The sequence below is a fragment of the Sciurus carolinensis genome, unplaced genomic scaffold (assembly GCF_902686445.1).
Source record: "Sciurus carolinensis unplaced genomic scaffold, mSciCar1.2, whole genome shotgun sequence".
NCBI lineage: Eukaryota > Metazoa > Chordata > Mammalia > Rodentia > Sciuridae > Sciurus > Sciurus carolinensis.
This window is the reverse complement of record NW_025920120.1, coordinates 2,995,789-3,019,232: the sequence shown is the minus strand read 5'-3', so window position 1 is coordinate 3,019,232 and position 23,444 is coordinate 2,995,789. Positions and strand designations below refer to the sequence as shown.

The 23,444-nt window shown below is 34.2% G+C and overlaps 1 pseudogene; it reads left to right on the top strand.

Annotated features, from left to right (window-relative positions):
* Positions 1–23,444, top strand: part of LOC124973743 (cyclin-dependent kinase 17-like) — a 44,759-nt pseudogene that overhangs the window by 6,070 nt on the left and 15,245 nt on the right.

Sequence of the window (23,444 nt, the reverse complement as noted above, 5' to 3'; positions counted from 1 at the left end):
CATCAGGGAGCGGGAGATTGGACCTCTGTGCCTCCGCCTGGCCCGTTCTAATCCCAGAGAGGGGAGTACAAGTGGTCCACACAGGCATACATGGACCACTCCCTGAGGGCACAGTAGGATTATTGTTGGGGCGGAGTTCCACAACTCTGTCAGGATTACAAGTATTTCCAGGAGTCATTGATTCTGATTATACTGGGGAAATAAAGATTATGTTATTCTCCCCTCGAGGAGTATCTGTTGTTTTTCCAGGAGATAAAATAACACAAATATTGATATTGTCTAGCCATCATGGGGCCTTTCCCAGTTCACAAAGGACTGGAGGAGACAAGGGGTTTGGATCCGCAGGATTGGGTGTCTTTTGGACACAATCGATGAAAAATAGACCCATGCTTAAATTGAAAGTTAATGGTACTCCCATAGAGGGTCTAATAGACACGGGTGCTGACATATCTATTATAAGACAGAAGGACTTGAACTAATCATGGCCTGTTACAGCATCCAGTACTACCTTACAGGGACTTGGATTTGCCCAAACCCCATTACAAAGTTCTGCTGTGTTATCTTGGGAGGACCCTGAGGGGTAAAGGGGGACATTCCAACCTTATGTATTAGCTCACCTACCTGTCACTCTTTGGGGAAGAGACATTTTAACACAGATGGATGTTGTCACTTCTTCCTCAGTTGAACAAAATATTTCCTGTCTAAACCCAACTGTTTTACCAGTCATGGTGGGACAAGGTTATATCCCTGGAAAAGGACTAGGCAAGAATCTACAAGGTATGACCTGCCCCATTCAAGCTGAAGGACAAACAGGGACTAAGGGGCTGGGTTTTCTGGAGGGGCCACTGAACCATTAAAGATAACATGGAAATCCAATAATCCTATCTGGGTCACCCAGTGACCCCTTTCTAAAGAAAAAATATAGGCGGCCCAGGAAATAGTTAATCAACAATTGAAGGAAAATCACATTATTCCTTCCACTTCCCCTTGGAATACACCCATTTTTGTCATAAAAAAGTCTGGAAAATGGCGACTCTTGCAAGATCTGAGAGCTATAAATTCCAGTATGCAGATTATGGGCTCGGTGTAACTGGGTCTCCCCTCGTTAACTGCTGTTCCAAAACATTATCATATCATCTCTATAGACATAAAAGATTGTTTCTTTTCCATTCCTGTGCATCCCAAGGCTGGCCCTCGATTTGCCTTTTCCATTCCCTCTTTGAAGAATGAAGGGCCTAATACTAGATATCAATGGGTGGTCCTTTCCCAGGGAATGGCAAATAGTCCCACTATGTGTCAAATATATGTTGGTCAGACTATATCACAGATTAGACAAAATTGTAAAGGACTTTATTCTCTCCATTATATGGATGATATTCTTTTGACCTTATTAGGGGTATTCGATGATATTATCAAAACCCTAGAAAAATGGGGATTACATGTGGCCCCAGAAAAGGTGCAAACCTGCAGCCCTATTACCTTTCTAAGACATCAAATATTAGATACCTGTGTTAGGCCACAAAAAACTCAATTAGCCACAGGAAAGCTTAAGACTCTAAATAATTTCCAAAAATTATTAGGTGATATAAATTGGATAAGGTCAAATTCAGGAATCACCACTGGTCAACTTAAGCCTCTGTTTGATACTCTCCAATGAGATTCAGACCCTACATGCCCCAGAAATTTAACTCCTGAAGGTAGAAAAGCCTTGAGGTTAGTAGAACAAGCTTTAAAAAATGCTCATAGTGATAGAGTTGATCTATCTTTGCCTTTTAATCTCATAGTATTAGATTCTGAATATACTCCTACAGGTCTATTGTAACAAACTGACTCCTAATATAGATCCATTGCCAGTGTCCCCCAAATATGTTGTTTCCCGTATCCTGTGATGGTAGCAAATCTAGTTACATTAGGACTTAAGACAGCCCTTCAAGTTTTTGGAGTTCATCCTCAGTCAGTTTTTGTCCCATACATGGCAAAACAGATTGAAATACTAGTTAGTAATAATGAAGATTGGGGAATTTATTGTTCCACCATGGCCACATTTGATAATCACTTGCCAAGTTCACCTATTGTCAGCTTCTTCAAAAGACATCCTGTTATTTTCCCTCAGGTTGTTAAGTCTCAACCTATCTCCACAGCAAATACAATCTTTACAGATGGTTCCTCCTCCAGCACAGCTACAGTAGTTTCTGATAAAGTACAGACTATTATTACTTCTCATAAGTCTGCTCAAAAAACTGAACTGGAAGCATTTATAACTACCTTACAAACATTTCCTGAGAAACCTTTAAATATTTATACTGACAGTCTCTATATTGCCCAGCTTGTGCCCCGGATTGAGACAGCTGGACCCATTAGTCCTAAATCTACCTTACAACAATGCTTTTATCAAGTACAAACTCTTCTGTGGGCTCGCAAAGAACCTTTATATAGAGGCCTTATGAGAGCACATTCAGGCTTACCTGGGCCTTTAGCTCAAGGAAATTCTACTGCAGACTCAGCTACTCGAGATCCTCATGTGTTTAACATTGAACAAAAATCAATTAATTTTCATAAAGATTTTCATGTCAATGCTACTATTCTCAAAATAAAATATAACATTACAAAAGAACAAGCCAGAAATATAGTAAAACAGTGTCCTGCCTGTGTGCCTCATTTATCTGTTCCTCATTTTGGAGTCAATCCTAGAGGACTCCTTCCAAATCATCTATGGCAGATGGATGTCACCCATATCCCTGAATTTGGTACTTTAAGATTTGTACTTGTAACTGTAGATACTTACTCAGGATATATATTTGTTACCACCCATACAGGGGAAAAGACAAAAGATGTAATCAGTCATTGCCTTCAATGACTACTATGGGAAGGCCAAAATCATTTAAACAGATAATGGGCCTGCATATACTTCTTCATTTCAACAGTTTTGCTCAAAGTTTAATATCTATCATTCTACAGGATTGCCCTACAATCCACAAGGACAAGCTATCGTGGAAAGGGCTAGTCAAACATTTGAAAGTCTGCTTAACTAAACAAAAAGGGGGAATAGGGGCATTAGCCCCTCCCAAGAACAGACTTAACCTTGCTTTATTCACCCTCAATTTTTTAACTTTGGATGCTATGGGTTGTACTGCGGCTGATAGACATTTTAGTGAAAAGTCTGGTGGCCATCCACAAGCAATTTGGAAAGACATCTTGACTGGGACCTGGAAGGGACCTGACCCAAAATTAATTTGGGGAAGAGGATCTGTTTGTGTTTTTTCCTCAGGACCAACAACAACCTATCTGTGTCCCGGGCGCTTGGTAAGAACTATCCATAAGAAAGAAAATGGCACTGAAACACAAAATGATGGTGATGGTGCTGAGCCTGCTGTTGTTAGCTCTTCTTAAAACTTTTGGGGATATATTACTCATGGCACACAAATTTTCCCTCAATTATTTTCTAGTACACAACTTCTACGTATTCCTTACCTACCAGCTGGTTCCACTGTAAAGCCACTTATTACTAGTCTAAACTTCAAGTTAAGAGGTAGTCTTTGCTTCCTCTGGTTAGCCACCTCAGAAACTGCCATAATACAGGGAGGCAATCTCTCTCTCATTCATTAAAGGTACAGTCTAAAGCAAACCTATATATAGGGAGTAATACACCTTTTTATAGTTATACAAGGTGCGAGGCCAATTACTCTTCCTTTTATCAGGTTTTCCCCCCTACTCCCGTATGTGTCACGTCTCCGTTTGTGTTCATTCTAAGAGTTCTAAGTTTGATATTAACATTACTAATAACAATGATAAGGATACTGAGATCCTTAACTGTGTTATGTGTTAAGAGTGTTATGTGTTATGTGTTAAGAGTGTTATATGTCTAGTTGTTGGGATGCCTCATTATTTCCTCTGACTGTGATTGCCAGGATTCCAAAATGCATTCCAGTCCCAGTGACCTTAATTCATAGTGAGTGGAATTTCTTACCCATGAAAGCAAAAAGAGATTTTGGTGTCTTAGCCATTATAGCCATTGCTGTTGCTGTGGTGGCTGCTGCCACTGCTGCTGGACTTGCCCTAGGAACTGCTATTCCTACTGCTCACATGCTCAACAATCTATCACAAGCACCTGCCGAAGCATTGACAGCCCTGGAAAATATCAATGTGCATCTCACCACGGGAATCCTGATTCTAAACCAAAGAGTGGACTTACTACAAGTATAAGTGGACATGTTGACTGTTACCGGAGACAGGCTGTCTAGTGCATGCCCAAGCACTATGCATTACCCTGATACCCTATTCTAATATTACTGCTGCTGCCAATTGTTCAAACGGCTTGGTAGCATGCTTAATGGGACATGGACTAAAGAGTTTACTAATTTGACTACCCTATTGAGAAATTCTATATTTGTGGTAAATAGTACTCAGGTCAAGGTCCCGGGTATGCCAGAAGCCATTAGTTTCTTACAGTCAGCGTTACAATTTGGTAATGCTGGGAAGTGTTACAATTTGGTAATGGATGGGAAGTTTTGCTATTATGGGATTGTTGTTCTTTCTGTTATTATTGCTGCTCAGATAACTGTTGTCTCTAAGGAGTCATCAAAGACGGCAAGCTTTAGTGGTACAGCAAGCCCTTATGGCCATGGACCAAGGCTCTGATCCTCAGATTTGGCTCTCCCAATTACAGGACTGGTAGTCAATGATGGGTAAGCACAGGGTGGACTTTATACCAACCTAAGACAGGGATAAAAGCATGCCAACAGCTCTTTGACTCCCAATGATGGGTAAGGATAAAGTCTGACTCTGGCACCTAAGACAGGCACAGTCGCTGTCCTTTTCTTTTTATAACAAAAAGGGGGAGCCTGTTGAGGGCCATCTTGGACAAGATGGCACCTGGCAGTGAGCCAAAGGGCACTGGATACCAAAATAAGGAAGTACCCAAAAAGGTTGCTTGCCTACTAGTTCCTTGGAGACTTATGACGTCTTGATGCCAGGTTCTAGGATTGGCTATCTAATATCATGCCACATGTGAACAGCTCGTGATTCATATAGCACTATGCTGACATTCCTCTGTATGCTCTCCTGTGTGAGAGAAAGCTTTGCTATAATTGGTTGATAAGCTAGGAGCCTGGGGGAGGAGAGAGGGAGAGGGTAGAAGAAGGGAGATAGTGGTAGAACAAAGGAGGCAGAAAAACAGGGAGGATGAAATAAATCTGGTGAACTAAAGATTGGTGGTGTCTCCTTTCTCCATGCCAGTTCCGCTGGATGGAACAGTATAAATAGTTCTAGACATGAGTTTATATGTACTGATCTCTGTTACAACTTCAGTTTTATGCTTTGCTTTCTCAATCCTTCCCATGTGATCCTGAATCTTGGGCTGGTGATGGAATGATTTTCAAATACTGTGAACCACAGAGCCTTTGGTGAAGACTGGCAGGCCTCCACCATCTCACAGCATGCATTCCTTTCTCCACCAGTACACAGGTTCTTTCAAGAAACCCCCATTGTTGAAACCCCACAGTGATACTGGAGCAAGCCCTGTCTCCAACATGGTAATGCCCAGAAATGGAAGCAGATTTAGTAATTTGATTATTTGTCTATTTCATCTAACTTTCTGATTGTAGAACATGCATGTATTTAGGTTTTAGTCTGCCAGCCTTTATTATCTGATTTCTCTTTGCCAGTTAGAAAAACAAGTTAAGAGTAGGAAGGACATCAGAAAGAAGGAAGATTCTAGAGAGGGTAGTTTTGATACTACAGAAAAGTAATATTTGAATACCTGTACATCAAAAAGGAACCAAATCCCATAAGAAGGACATGCAGAATTTCAAAATGATTGGAAGCTTAGGGTGGTGCTTAATTTAGGATTATACCTCATTAGTGCTTGAAATAATCACTATAGACTAGTAGAGTAATTAGATTATCTCCTCAGAGGTTACTCTTTTATTATTTTGTCCTTTTACATATCCAGGAAAATACATATCTGAAAGTTTCTATTTATTTTATGTCTATCTCCTGATCATTTTTGGTGGTGTCTATTTTTAAAATTCTCAAAAAACTTTTTATTTGCAGATGGGCACAAGGTCTTTATTTATTTGTTTTTATGTGGTGCTAAGGAGGGAACACAAGTGCCTCACATGTGAAGGGCATACACTTTACCACTGAGTTTCAATGACAGTCCTCATGGTTTCTTTTTTAAAATTCATTATTGATTTGACTTTTGCAACATGTTATGTTTTTAAACATAATTCAGATTTTCTTGAAATTTTTGGGGGGTAACAGGATTGAACTCAGGGGCAATCAACCATTGAGCCACATCCCCATCCCTATTTTATATTTTATTTAGAGACTGGGTCTTACTGAGTTGCTTAGTGCCTCACTTTTGCTGAGACTGGCTTTGAACTCACCATCCTCCTGCCTCAGCATTACAGGTGTATGCTACCACACCCAGCTAAACAGAACAATTTTATTCTTTCATTAGATAATTATATTTACTGAAGTTTCTGAACATTTTTTGTACTACTTGCATTCTTTCTTGCCATGGCAGATTATTTCCTGATGTGTTTCATAAAATTTGGAAATATGAACTCATGCAGTTTTTATCTGTGGGTAATAAATGTAGTCTTTACCTGTTTATGTGTGACATTAAAGAATGGTGTGCTGCAGTCAGTTCACACTGAGAGACGATTCTTAAATTTCCAGCATTTTTGTCTGTTAAACATTGCCATTATTAATTTTTAATCTTATATTTATAATTAAGATAAATTCAGAAGCAAAAGTAGTGAATATGCAAGAGTAATTATTTCTGATTATTCTTGTGCTTTTTACTATTGTTATCTATGTGGTAAGAGTTACTTCTGTGGTATATTTATTACAAAGTACCATGTAATGGTGTGCTACTGCATATTCTTTCCATTGTTACACATTCAGTGTTGTGTTGGTAGCATGATGTCTGCTATGGAGAACTCGTGCCAAAACACTACAGGTCAGGGCTTTACTGACTGTTGATTGTCTAAACCAGGGGCTTGTTAGTACATTTTCAGGTTTTGTGGACTATGGTCTCTGTTGCATATTCTTTTCTTTGATTAGTAGCATTTAAAATGCAAAAACAAAACAAAATAAACAACCAAAAACATGTTTAGTTCAGAAACCATATAAAAAACATCTGTTCTTGTACTTGACTCTTGGTCTAGATTTAAGAAAGCAATGTTGAAATTGTTAGGGAATGAGATGAAATTTAAATTTACTGGATCTCTAGCTATTATGTAGTGAATGGCACAAAAATTGAGCAAGTAAGTGTTCTTCTGGTTCTCAAAAACTACTACAGCAAAGAAATCTCTTACACACTTGAAAGATTAGTAAAGTTCTGACATAAACCTGCATTGTTTTCATTTTTCTTAATGGGATCAAAACGACCAATGAGCATTTGTGTTTGAATAACACTTGTTTGTTTGTAACATAACTTTGTTGTGTCAGGAGGCATTCCAGTTTTTATTAATAGTGTGATACTACCAAACTTACCTCGTAATAATTATGCAAGAGACTGGTATTTCTATGAGGACTCAGTTGCAGTTTAGACAACCAAGTCTTCACCTTTTATCTCACTGTGCACCTAAACTCAAGCACTTTCCTGCCAGTATAAGCAACCCCTACAAAGAAAGGGACAGTTTGGTTATGCTTAAGAGCTCTTGACTTTCAGTTCTCTCTTTGTTAATTTGCTTCCTGGGTATTGCCTATACATTTTTTGCAACCACTTTATTTAAGCAATATATTTTATGTACATTTCATTGAGGTAGGAAAATTTTCAAATGTTGCTAGAAATATTAGGCATGTTTCAATTCTTTAATATTTTTTTAAGTGTGACAGAAGAAAATTGTGACTGTAGATGTATCTGATATCAAATTTTAATACATTAGGAATCAATCACCAATACAATCATTTTTGCTGCCAAATTAATTTTTTTGTCTAGATGTCAAAAATTTTTTAAATTTTTAAAAATTTTTTAAAATTTTTTCCAGAATTTCTTTATAATAGAATTGTATTCCATTTTCATTTGCAACTGCTTATGAATATGAATTGAACATTTTTAGTATTAAGTTACCAAGACAAAAATATAGAAATAAGGTAAATTTTAATATTGATTTGATAAGAAAACCTTGAGTTTAATTTTTTAAAGTAATATTTTTAAGTAAATATTATTCATAAAAAGTTTAAATGTGTATTTCCAGGCTGTAATTTTTATTTAACTCTGGATAATGACTTGAATGCAAGTTCTCTCATAATGTTCCATAATCCAAGAGTGTAAAAGGATTTTTCAGTACTTCCTGTTTGAAGACATTTGAGTTAATGTTTTGATCTCTTAACTGCACACATATGCACCTGACTATAAAAGACTGTTTTGATCTGATTTTTGTATGTTTGTTGTCTATTATTTTACCTGCAATGATAATTACATAGTAGAATAAAATAAATACTCATTAAGTTAAACATTGTCTCATTTTCCATTACAGATATTCAAAAATATCTAAAAATGGGATCAGATGTTGAGAGTGAGCAAGCTTCTGGGAAATCATCTGATGAAGTCCAGTCACCTACAGGTGTTTATCTCAGAAATCAAAAACACAGATATATGTCAATGGAGGTAACACTTTAAAAACATATAAATATACATTTATATGTGTGTTTTTGTATATAAATAAACACACACATATATATGTATACATATATATTAAGTTAATATAGCAATTTGAAAATTTTCATGAAGAGAGCTGTTATAATTATTTCAGTGATTTGTATTCTTAATATTTCCTTTTCCCTTATTACTAATCCAAGACAAGTACACATTAATCACAGAATTCTATATTATACAATATACAGAATATTCATTTTTAGTTCCCTGATGAGCAAAAGTGATTTTCTTTTAAATTCCAGAAATCTAGACTGACATCATTCTACAGAGACTTTTCAGAAAATGTGATTTCAGTTATATCTCTTTGAGATTCATTTGGATACTTCATATTCAGATTTTAAGAGAGAAAAATAAAATAGACACCTGCTCTTTTTCCCCTTGCTTCATAAGTATCAGTATCATTTTCTTTGTGGTTCATGGCACCTAGAAATCCCTACTGTACATAGTAAATTATTTCTCCATGTAAGTTTTTCAACATATTTCTTTTTTTATCAATGGGATATTATAACTTTGAAGACAGAAATAAAGACTTATCATTTCAGTATGTACTGTATATTAATATTTTTCTACAAAAATGAAATCTTTAAAAATAGAAGTTTGTTTCTTATAGCTGTAGACAATGAAGATTAGTGTATCTGTCCTACTGATAGATTACATTTTTATTGTTAAAAGATTGTTTCTGAGTATCTAAGGAAAACAATATCAGTGTTCTCTCTAATAAATTGACACTTTCAACTCTTGAGATCAAGTTGTTATTTTTGTAATTATATAGATATATCAAAATAATAATATTGTTGTTAATTTTATTTATAATATATGTGATTTTATCACAGGAATAAAAGATGTTGGCATTTGGATCTATATGTAGATCATATAATTCTTTCATTGAATTATATATTTTCCCTCCAGAGGTTACATGGTATAGATTATATATATATGCTTTTAGTTTAATTCATTGTAGTATCTAGAACAATTTATTTTTTTATTCCTCCCTTTGCACATATACACATGATCTACTTCTGATTAATCATGACCTAACTGATACTTTCAACTTTACAATGCTGAAAAATCAATACACATTTATAAGAACCCATGCTTCATATTTTGAATTTTGATACTTTCCCTGACTGGCAATATGCAGTATGATACTGCTTTGTGATGCTGTATCACAGTTCCCAGTTAGCCATGAAGCAACAGGACTGAACTACAGTACTCTATAGTGTTCTTTGTTGCTAAACTGTGATATTCAGTGAGTTAGGTATATTTAAGTGCATTTCCAACTTAATGATAATTTCCATCTTATAATTGGTTTATCAGGACATAACCCCATGGTAATTTGAAGAATATGTACTCTTATTCAAGAATATTTTTGGAGATTTTTTGTTTATTGTTCCAGATGAGTTTTAAGCATTTCATTGTTTTTGGCAAAATTTATCTTGGTATTTGATTTGGGTTATATAAAATATTAAAATTAATATGGTGATAACCACTATTGTTACATTGTTTAGTGTAACCATTTGGAATATGGTATATATCTGTATTTAAGTCTTTTATCTCTCAGTAAATATTTACACATTTACTTTTTTATCTCTTGTTTTTTATAATTTTATAATAAAATGATTTATTTTTATAAAATTTACATTTCTTGATGTGATGATAGAGGCAAGTTTCTCCTTGAAGTTTGTCTCAGCTCACATTCTACAGTTATGATACCACCATTTATCGACAACGAGTCCTGCTTCCTCTAATGTTGAAGTTTGAACACTAGAGAAGCATACCAAGTCAAGCATATTAAGCAGGTTTTATTTAAAGGTAATAATACAGACTTCTCCCTGGAGGGAGAAGGAGCCACGGCTGATATTCTAAAGTTCCAAGAAATGAGTGCATCCTACATCTTTTATAGGTTAAGGTCTCTTTTGTTCTCCATTTCTCTCTTCCTTATCTCTCCTTCCTGCCTAGTGACTAGGCCTGGCTTCTCAGGTGAGATGTAAAAAGGGAGAGATGGAGCAGGGGGAGGGCCAAAATGATTCAGCCAGGCAAGGGCACAGGGGGCAATAATTAGCAGCTCCTTCGTTGCAGTCCTTGATAAGAGCAGGTAAATATGGTAATCAATGGGCTCCAGAGATCATTGACATTCCATTCTCCAAGAGGCAGTCTCCAACTTCCAGAGGCACATGGCTTTTATGGTCTCCATTTCTTGATTTGACCTGATCCCCTATTTCTAAACTAACTGCCTATCTCCAATTCTTGCTTCAGAAATGAAATGGAGCAACTTTTACTTCTACTAACAGCAAAAAGAAAACATTTTAATTTTCTTTCACATGTTGTATTTAAAATAATAATATCTACTTGTTTAATTGCCGGAGTCTAGCCCTAGCAGGAGTCCATGGGTTCCACACAGGAATGGGGCGTGGGGAGACAGTGTCGGCGATGGATGGAGAATGAAAGACACAGACTCTAGTTCTGGTGCAATCACTCCCACTTAATTCTGGGGAAGACTGGGTTTATATACATTTTTCTTCAGGCTATAATGGCAGTCTTCTGATTAATATTAAAGAAGTTTCCAAAGTATAGGCAGAAAACAGTAACCTTACAGATTATCCTTACCTAATCACAATTGTTTTAAAAATATCTAACTATGTCAATGAGCAGATACAATGTTTATTTCCTTAATATCTAAACTCTATGTAACCTAAGACTATTCTTATTACTCACGTGGTTAAAGCAATAGACAAGTAATCTCATGTGACCATTTCTACTAGGTCCATCTGGTTAATATCTAAATTGCTGAATTAAGGACTACAGGAGGGCAGCGGTCGCAGTGGTTATTGTGTACCAACATTTATTATAGGGGTGACCTATTCTTTGTAGGAAGGAAGGAATGATGTGGAACCTTATTCTTTTACCCAACACCACACATAAAAAAAACCATCGTTAGAATTTAATCAGCCTGTAGGAGACAAAGGCAGATCTATATCTATTTTCTCCAGAGGCTTTCAGGGACTCATTGCATGGTTGCAAAATTGTTTTTAACTTTGTTAGTGGTAAAGATCCATTGTCTTTCAGATTGTAGGTAATATTTTCTGGAATTTTTGTTGTATTCCCCTCGTCTTCTTAAGCAATCCGTTCAGACTGAAATGAGTAATATATTATCAGAAAAACACAGCAGAAAAAACACCATGCTCCAGAGCAAAACATCTGGCAATTCCCTTTAGGATGAGCCTTTGCAATCATCCTCCAGAGCATCTTTGTCAAGCACTGGATGGAATTCCAGATGCCCCTGCATTTAATTATTTATATTGATCACATGTTGTATCTGCATGTTCCTACCATATCGTGTAATTATATCAAAGTAAATCCAAGATAAATTTACTAATGGAATGACCCCAAAATAACTGAGTCCAATTTGTCTTATGTCATTTCTTGTAAAACTGCATCATATAACTTTGCTTACAGTAGTAAATACTTTGCCTTCAATATATTATATATAATTAATATAGATAACTGTTAAACTGCAGTTAACTTAAAATAATTATTGCTACAAAAAATACTCTAAGGTACATCAATCAAAAGTCAAATACCTGTCTGTTGTGTTTTGATTATTTTTCTTTTTGTAGGGTATAAAGAAATGGTTATTCCTACCTGCAGACATCAGTTTACCTGATGGATATCTGGAAAATTTGAAGATCAACAGTCTACCATTTCATCAAACATTGAGCTGTAGGTCTCATAGAGCTTTCTTAGTAAGTTTTTGGTATCCTGCCTGCATCATCAGATCTTCTTTTTCTATTATCTGAATGCAAATCTTTTAATTTTTGGCAGTTATGGGAATTAAACCCCAAAATTTGCACAAGCTAGGCAAGCTCTGTCAATGAGCTAAAACACCAGCCCTTAACTTAATATTATGTAACCATTCTGGGTTTTATCATTTTCCATTCTTAAGGGTTTATTGGAATCCTTAACATGCATGCATATTGGAATGTGACTCAAGCTGTTATAGTTTATTTTTGGTAAATTTTATTGATATATGCTAGACATGCATAATATGTTCCACATATATCTTCTTAAATGTACTCCTATACAATGACCATTTGTTAATATGTATGTATTACCCACTGAAGTCCCCAAACCACCACCTTACAACTCAATGAGTATCTACAGTGTTAACATACCTGTATGAGTAGTATGCAGTTGAATAAAATTTTAAAAATCCCAGAAAGCCCCTTCTATTACCTTTTATCTCATTTAATACCCCTCATCTGTAACCATGATCCCTGTCTCTTCTATACCAAAGATTAGTTTTATCTGCATTCATCATATTATTTTGACCATATTATTTTATAGTATGTTTTAATACCTGGAAATTTCTTATTCTCAATTTACACATTCTTAGTTACTTTTAAAATGCTTAATACTTCTGTTCTTACTCTTATTTAAACCACTGAACTTGGTGTAATTTAGTATAGAAATATATTTTCAAAAATTTACATAGACATCAAAATGTATATTATTTAGACAGTTTGTACGTATGTATATACACATATATACTAAATGCTTTGTATCTTGATATGTATGAAAGTGTACAGTATGCATTTTTTGTGGTTGGTTCCTTTTGCTGTGTTAAGTTTGTGAGTTTTATCTATGTTGTTGCATGTAGTGCTATTTCATTGTTTCTGTTGCATGTTCTTTTACTGCATAAGTATATTGTACTTTTTTAGTGTATTACACTTTTTCAGTTCTGTCGATGGTCATTTTGCTTCTATTCAGTTTTTACTATTATCAGAGAGTGCTAAAACCATTTCTGTGATTTTTTTTTTTTGCTTAACATATGTAACACTTCATATCTAGGAGTGGAATTATTGGATCATATTGTGTATACAGACTTCCTAGAAAATATAAGAAGTTTTCCAAAGTAGTTGTACTAATTTATACTTCCAACATCACTGTATTATAATTCTAGTAGGTCTTCTTGCCCATTTTTGAGGTTGTTTTTTTAATTTTAACTTTCTGGTAAAATAGTGGTCTCATTGTGATTTCATTTTGCATTTCATTATCTAAGTTAAATACTTTTAAATATGTTTGTTGGTCATTTAGGTATCTTCTTTTGTTGATTAATTTCCAAGTATGTTGTCTGTTTCCTACTGGATTTTGTACCTTTTCTTTATGGATTTAAAGAAATTCTTTACATTCCACATAAAGGAACTTTGTCAGCTTTATGTTTTCCAAACATTTTCTAGAATATAGTAATTGTCCTACCAGTTGTTATTGAAAGGACAGCTTTTCCTGGTGCACTTTGATCTTTGACATAAGTTCAGGTGATTGCATATTATGTCTTTTGGATGACTAGGATAATCTACTAGGGATACAAATAAAGTGTTGTAATAAATAAATTGGGCAAAAAATAAGTGGTTGGCAAGTCATAAGTCTTCAGAGAAGGAAGTACTTGATATCGTCCTTGAAAGATGGTTAGGAATTTGTCAATTTGAAAATGAGTCTATGAATAAAGAGTGCTATAAGCAGATGAAATTTCATGCAATAAACTCAGAGATAGGAATGTGTATGTTATGTTAGGAAAATTGTAACAGATAAGGAGGTTTGATATGTAATAATTTATTTTAAAATAGGATTTCAAAGGATAGGATGAACCAGAGTATAAAAAGCATGAGGTATCCATTCAAGGAGTCTGAACCTCCCATGTAATAGCAAGTGTTTATTTAAACAAGTGCTGACATGATCACATTTTTCTTTCAAATTATAGCTTCAGGTAAGTAGAGAAAATGAACTATAGGGAGAGCTAGACAAGAGGTATGTAGATGAATTAGGAATTTATTCCAAATTCGGTATGGTGTGGCCATCACATGGAAAAAGAAAGTAGAACACAGACTCTAGAGGTCATGCCGAGAGAAGATAGACAGAATCTGGTACCCAGCTAAACTTTGTGTCTGAGGAAGGAACAATTGATGATGACTTCTATGGTTCTCACAGCTATTTATTTCCTTTCCATATATTATCTCATGGGATTTTTTTATTCACAAAAGCTTATGTTTTGATTAGATATTCTAAAGTATATAATTACTTTATTCTGAAATATATAAATACTTTATTCTGTACACACTCTGAGCACATTGACAAAGCATAACCAACTTTATTTTGGCACATGTCTGTGATGATCATAGTTTTGCACATCCATGCTTAAACATTTTAAAATATATGTTGTCACCTGATTTTCTTGTCAAAAGTTTTCTTTGGCTATCAATTTTTATAAAAGATTTGTACTTAAATGAATTCTGAATTACATTTGTTCTGATTAGGAGTGAAAATGATTTAATACCTTGTGATAGCTTTTTGAGGGGATTATCAAACCCATACTCTCCAGCATACTAAGTGCTCTACCAATGAGCTGCCTCCCCAACACTTACCATGCAATTCTCAAAGCTGTCATTTAAAAAGAGTTGTCTCTTGTAGTGTATGTGAAACCCTATTATGAATGCTTAATAATTAGAGCTTTTATTATTATTGTCTGTTCCTATCTATTTCCCATGCTTTTTGATTTTGAAATGGCTTATTAGATTCTGATTAATCATGCCAGCTATATTTAGGTTTCTATCCATGCATCCCTTTTGTTATCATTTACATTTACTAAGCAGATTGTTTTTAATATATATTAAAAAATTATTCTTGAAAATGAAAAGCCTTTACTTTGGTTTATATTTGAAGGTGTGAAGTAGGCAAATGAATGGGATAGTGGGAAAGGGGTGGGAAAATAAAACTATTTTTCACAACACTAAGAATTCATGTTTACATAGATGCCATATTCATTATGTATCTAAAATTAGATTTTTTTCCTCAGTGTGTTCTATTCTTCAATATACAATCTGAATCTTAGACTTTATGTTTGAAGAACAAGAGTAAGATTAGAAATAGATGGAAAGCAGCAAAAACAAATATTCTTCACATGTATTATTAAGAGTTCAAGTTTCTGTGGGTAACATGCCATTCATCTTAGATGGGAATTAAGAAAATGAATCCTAGAATTCATTTTTTTGCTGGAGGGAGTGACAAGGAAGGGTGATGGGATCTATAAATCCATGGTACCAACCTCAAGTGGACCCTCAGTTTTGCATATTGCACTGTTTAACTCTAAGCAAGGAGCTGATCTCTTCTACATAATAGAACAAACAGTGTAAACCTGAAACTCCACATTTTCCAAATAACAATCATAAAAATTGTCTTCACTTTTCAATCATGTTGCCCTTTTGTCCCATCTCATCTTCTCAGGGTTATTGGAATATCTATTATATCTATAAAACTCTTTTATAGTGAATCTCCCTTTCTTAACTTCATCCTTCCCATTGACTTTATATTTAATAAACTTTTAATTTTAGATAAGCAGAGAAATCACAGTAATTACAGTGATTTTTACCATATACCCAGTTATTCCTATAATTAGTAGAATGTTACTTTAATACATTTTGTACAATTAAGGAACCAATATTGGTACATTACTATTTACGAAAATCCACATTTCATTCAAAGTTCACTAGTTTTTTTTTTTTTTAATACCAACCATTTATGTCCCAGAATCCCATCCAGGATACCATGTTATATTTAGTAATTATATCTCATATTAAAGATACTGGTTACTGGATTGGGAAGTGCTATGCAATATTTATACATAATTGATAATAAATGAAGTATTCTCTTAACACAGTTAAATATTAAACTAATGGGAAATCTTACATGCTGATAGTCAGAATTCATCAGAGTTTTGTTGCATTTCCAATAATAGCATACCCAGTACAAGTTTTATGAGACCTTTATGTGTAACATCAATAGAATGAAAATCTATATATGAATATTTGTGTTATTATATTAAAATATAAAATTAGGCACATTAGAAGTGCTTAATTCTTCACACTGTGTGGATTCCTCATTTCTATGATGAAAATTTTTGTAAAAAAAAATGGCCAGTAGAGTTGAAGATTTCAGTCTCTTTTCTGTCCCCACATGTCAAGTAGCAAAACCCATTGCTGTCAAATAGGGCAATTCAGTAATTTTCACAGGGAGGAAAAATGGGTGTTTGAAGTAACCTCCTGCTGTCCACAGTGTTTTTCAATATGTACTCACCTTTAACATGGCATCTGTAGAATCTCAGCATATTCTTTACTTGTTCAAAAGCTAAATTGGAAATGCATCTCCAGCTTATTAATCCAGTTTCATGACTCTGATGCTTAAATTATGTTGCTAGAAACATAGCCAGCTACAAGTCTCTCATTGCACTTGCTAGTGTTTAAAAAGTACCCTGAATTATAGAAAGATCTGTTACAAGTTGTAATTTATCTTTTGTATTTATATTTTAGTGTTCATGTGCTTTTGCTGTAAGAGCTATCTGAATAGGAATTTCCTTAGGCTGTGAAAAAGTGAAGGATTTTCTAAGAACAATGAAATATCAGAAAAATGATCACCTTTGGTCTGGAAAGCAGTATTAAGGAAGTTTTTATATTATATTAAAATATAACATTCATTTATTTTTTTAGCTATTATTTCTGTTTTTATGCAAGTTTAATGTTTTAAAATATTCAAAATAAGGTGCAACCCACTCTAGATTTTTGAACTCATGAAAGTGGGGATCATGTCTGTCTTCTTCACTGTATGCTCAGCACCTAACATTGTGCTTGATAAATGTTAAATACATGAGTTTTGTCTTCTGTCCTCTGAATAATTTACACTGGAGAGCATGTACATAAGCTAGTGATTATAACTATTGTTAATCTTATGTTCAACGAATACAAATGCAAGCAAGTTTTTCTAAAAATTCCTATTAAAAATTTATTAATTATCATAATTACTATTCAGGTGTGATCTTTAAATCCTTAAGGTTGGAAATTATTAGAATGGGTTTTGCAATATGCTTTACTATTTGCATTAGGATCTGATAGTTCACTAATATAACTGCCTTTTGTTTGAATTCTCCACTTTCTTGCTTGGGTGGAATTCAGTGGTGCTCTTTATATTAGAGACTGATTATTCAAATTTAACTTTGTAATTATAGTATGATAATTAAATTATGTTTTTCCTTTTATATAATTTTATTTTTAATTGGAAAATAATTTTGTATATTTATTGGGTATAATGAGATTTCAATACATGTATATATGTGTGCTGAACAGATGAGAGTAACTGACATATCTATCACCTTAAATAGTAATTATTTCTTTGTGTTGGGAACATTCACAATCCCCTCAACTAACTAAAATACAGTAAAGTTTTGCCAACCTGTTACTCTTAAAAAATAGATTTTTAGCATAGTCTAATGTCATTAAATTTTATTCTCTGAAGAGTGGTTATTTGTATTCTTAAATTTTTCATGTATCCTTTCCAAATCATTCCTTACATTATACAGTAAATTTTCACCTTTAAAATGATTAATTTATAGTCAGTATACTTATGTAATCTATTTTTCTCACTTGCATAATCTTTAAAGCAAACTCCATTGTTTTTGTCATGATCACCCTTAGACCAATGTGTACTTTATGTTAAGGACATTCTTGTATTCACTTAACATACTCAAATGAGTAAGAAAATTTTCCTACTACTGAGAAGAAAAGGTTTCTAGGTCACAGTCATGTTTTCTTGTGGACTCTCATTGCTATAGACAATGACTTTATATATTTTTTTCATGGATACTCATTGTTTTGTTCATATTGACTTATGTGTGTTTTGAAAGTAGTGTTATTTTTCTCTCAGTAAAAGATGACCCAAAACTTAAAATTCAAGTTGAAAGTGCAGTAGTTCCATATTTGGAAATTTAAACATCTAAATTCCACAGATAGGTATAAGAAAATAATGTCATTTTATCATAATTTTGTTAACCTTGTAAATCTCACTTTATATAAAAAGTAAAAAATTATTGGAATTAGACTGTTATGAACCAGAGAGTGGGTTGTTGGTCTCATTATCCATAATGAAGTAAAAAAAAAATTTCATTTGTTTCTGGAAAGTGTTGTATCTTGTGGTTTTGCTACATTATTCTGCACAGCTATTAGTAGAAAGCAAGAACATAGCAAACAGTTAAATACAAGACAGTACCTGGGTAGGTAGTATATGATGGTTCTAAAACTTCATTTCTCTAATTTAATGTTTTTCATGAAAAACATCATATACATGAAGAATAAAGGTAACAAAAAAACATAAAAGCTCTTCTTCAGTCATGTAGTAATATACTACCTATGACTAGAGTTTTAGTATATCAAAATTGAATTAAGCATTTGTTAGTTGAACCTGCAATTTTCTACATCATTTTAACTTGGTATATGTCATTGTAACAAAAGGATAAAAGCAATTCCTTTGTGATACTTCTACTTTTGGTCATTCAAGTTTGGAAAGTTTATTGTTTTATCTAAAGTGGTAAGTGATGCCAAGTCTAACCACTAAGTGTCAGTTTTATTTTATTTGACAGCTTCAGAAAAATTGCAAGTTTGATTCTCTAGGATTGGAGTACAATGCAATATTTTAATAATTTAATATGATTTATATACCTTTGAAAACTGAAGTTATGCATTATTTCTTTTAACTAGCTTTTTATTTAAGGACATTAGCATCATCTATGCAAGAAGTGATTTTTTTAGATTATTATTGTATCTTCTATTGCAAAGGGATTCTAAAAGACATTTTTTAAGAAAAGTCTTATTCTTTGCTTCTGTTTAATTTTTTAAAAATTTTGTTCCCTCAGTTCCTATTTTCCACCTGTTTGCATTGTTTTTCCAAATCTTTGGTGTTAAGGTTGTTTATCATTTAAAACTTTCTTTTGAAATATACATTGGGTATATTGGGTTTCTGTAACATATTTTGATATATTCCACCTACCCCATCAATTGTCTCAATACAAAATCAACTGTGAGTTTGAGGTTTAAAAGAAAGGGCTTGGGAACTCACTTTTAAAGCTTTTAAGGAGGGAAAAATGAGACTTACATTACTGGATTTGTGTTTTCACGTTTCCTGATCTACAGTAGAATTTAAATTGGTTTTCTTTTTAATTGTATTTTGATTGGAGAACCTGAAATAAATAGCATCTCTTTGGCTTCAATTCTCCATAGAAATTCAAAGATTGGTCAGAAAATTATTTTGTGATTTAGTCAAAAGAAAAATCAAATAGTAATTTTTGCAAGATTATTTAGTATCTTAAATTCAAAGCCTTTGGTAGTTTAAAATTTGGGGTCTTAAAATAAAATAAGGCATTCACTGCAGACCATTATCCAATCCATATGTAAGGTAGGTTGACTATTTCAACTATGAATACTGATGCTTTTAAAACTTGATAGATGTTGAAAAATTTGACTGTGACCAACTGTTTACATTCAAAATCACTGTAGAATTGGAGAGTTTTAGAAGTTGAGGAAGAGGTAAAATTGTAAGAATAAATAATCAATTCATCATAATTTTTAATTTCAGGCAGAAATTGGGCTTGGAAGAATGGAAACCTACATAAAATTGGAAAAGTTTGGAAAGGTAAGTAAATTCTTATTTTAACTCTACTACAAAGCAATAGTAACAAAAACGGCATGGTATTGGTACCAAAATAGAAAGGTGGATCAATGGTACAGAATAGAGGACACAGACACAAACCCAAATAAATACAATTTTCTCATACTAGACAAAGGGGCCAAAAATATGCAATGGAGAAAAGATAGCCTCTTCAACAAATGGTGCTAGGGAGAATTGGAAATCCATATGCAACAGAATGAAACTAAACCCATATCTCTCACCATGCATGAAACTAAACTCAAAATGGATCAAGGACCTCAGAATCAGACCAGAGACCCTGCATCTTATAGAAGAAAAAGTAGGTCCAGAGCTTCAACATGTCGGTTTAGGACCAGACTTCCTCAACAGGACTCCCATAGCACAAGAAATAAAAGCAAGAATCAATAACTGGTATAGATTCAAACTAAAAAGCTTTCTCTCAGCAAAGGAAACTATCAGCAGTGGGAAGAGAGAGCCTACAGAGTGGGAGAAAATCTTTGCCAATCATACTTCAGATAGAGTGCTAATCTCCAGAATCTATAAAGAACTCAAAAAACTCTACACCAAGAATGTAAATAATCCAATTGACAAATGGGCTAAAGAAATGAATAGAAACTTCACAGAAGAAGATATACAAGCAATCAACAAACATATGGAAAAATGTTCAACATCTCTAGTAATAAGAGAAATGCAAATCAAAACCACCCTAAGATTCCATCTCACCCCAATTAGAATGGCGATTATCAAGAATACAAGCAACAACAGGTGCTGGCGAGGATGTGGGGAGAAAGGTACACTTTTACATTGCTGGTGGGGCTGCAAATTAGTGAAGCCACTCTGGAAAGCAGTGTGGAGACTCCTTAGAAAACTTGGAATGGAACCACCATTTGACCCAGCTATCCCACTCCTTGACCTATACCCAAAGGACTTAAAATCAGCATATTACAGAGATATAGCCACATCAATGTTCATAGCTGCTCAATTCACAATAGCCAGAATGTGGAACCAACCTAGATGTCCTTCAATTGATGAATGGATAAAGAAAATGTGGTATATATATACAATGGAATATTACTCAGCCATAAAGAATGATAAAATTATGGCATTTGCAGGCAAATGGATGAAACTGGAGAATATCATGCTAAGTGAGATAAGCCAATCTCAAAAAACCAAAGGAAGAATGATATCGCTAATAAGTGGATGATGACACATAATGGGGGGTGGGAAGGGTTAGTGTTGGGGTTGGAGTTGGGTTTAGGGAGGGGGGCAGGAATGGAGGAAGGAAGGACTGTATAGATGGAGGGGAGGGGTGGGAGGGGTGGGGGGGAAGGAAAAAATGTCAGAATGAATCAAACAACATTACCCTATATAAATTTATGATTACACAAATGGTATGCCTTTACGCCATGTACAGACAGAGAAACAACATGTATCCCATTTGTTTACAATAAAAAAAAATAAAAAAAATAAAAATGTAAGATTTTCTTGTTCATCATATAAGTGTATGGTTTTGCCAACCATGCAAAATTGTGAACATGATTGTCTAAAAAATTATATCTTGCTCTGAAAAGGTAACAAATTAGGAGTAGAACTTCCAATTCTTTTTTTAAATTTCATTTATTTATTTTTTATTGTAAACAAATGGGATACATGTTGTTTCTCTATTTGTACATGGAGTCAAGGAATACCATTTGTGTAATCATAAATGTACATAGGGTAATGTTGTTTGATTCATTCTGTTATTTTTTCCTTCCCCCACCCCTCTCATACCTCTTTTCCCTCTATACAGTCTTTCCTTCCTCCATTCTTGCCACCATCCTTAGCCCTAACCCTTAACCTAACCCTAACCCTAATGCTAATTCCTCCCACCCCCCATTATATGTTCTCATCCACTCTCAGCGAGATCATTGGTCCTTTAGTTTTTGAGATTGGCTTATCTTACTTAGCATGATATTCTCCAATTTCATCCATTAGCCTGCAAATGCCATACTTTTATCATTCTTTATGGCTGGGGAATATATATGCCACAGTTTCTTTATCCATTCATCAATTGAAGGACATGTAAGTTGGTTCCACAATCTGGCTATGGTGAATTCAGCAGCAATGAACATTGATGTGGCTGTATCTCCGTAGTATGCAGATTTTAAGTCCTTTGGGTATAGGCCAAGGAGTGGGATAGATGGGTCAAATGGTGGTTCCATTCCAAGTTTTCTAAGGCATCTCCACACTGCTTTCCAGAGTGGCTTCACTAATTTGCAACCGCACCAGCAATGTATGAGTGTACCATTTTCCCCACACCCTTGCCAACACCTATTGTTGCTTGTGTTCTTGATAATCGCCATTCTAATTGGGGTGAGATGGAATCTTAGGGAAGTTTTGATTTGCATTTCTCTTATTACTAGAGATGTTGAACATTTTTTCATATATCTGTTGATTGCTTGTACATCTTCTTCTGTGAAGTGTCTGTTCATTTCCTTAGCCCATTTGTTAATTGGATTATTTGTATTCGTGGTGTACAATTTTTTGAGTTCTTTATAGATTCTGGAAATTTGTGCTCTATCTGAAGTATGAGTGGCAAAGATATTCTCCCACTCTGTAGGCTCTCTATTCACATTACTGATAGTTTCCTTTGCTGAGAGAAGACTTTTTAGTTTGAGTCTATCCCAGTTGTTGATTCTTGCTTTTATTTCTTGTGCTATGTGAGTCCTGTTAAGAAAGTCTGATCCTAAGCCAACAAGTTGAAGATTTGGACCTACTTTTTCTTCTATAAGATGCAGGGTCTCTGGTCTCATTCTGAGGTCTTTGATCCATTTTGAGTTGAGTTTTATGCAGGGTGAGAGACAGGGGTTTAATTTCATTCTGTTGAATATGAATTTCCAGTTTTTCCAGCACCATTTGTTGAAGAGGCTATCTTTTCCCCATTGAATATTTTTGGAACCTTTGTCTAGTATGAGAAAATTGTATTTATTTGGGTTTGTGTCCATGTTGTCTATTCTGTATCATTGATCTAACTCTCTATTTTGGTACCATTACCATGCCGTTTTTGTTACGTTTTTGTTATTGCTTTGTAAGAGAGTTGAAGATCTGGTATTGCGGTACCCCCTGCTTCACTCATTCTACTGAAGATTGCTTTAGCTATTCTGGGTTTTTTATTCTTCCAGATGAATTTCATAATTGCTTGCTCACTTTCTGTAAGGTACATCATTGAGATTTTAATTGGAATTGCATTGAATCTGTATAGCACTTTAGGTAG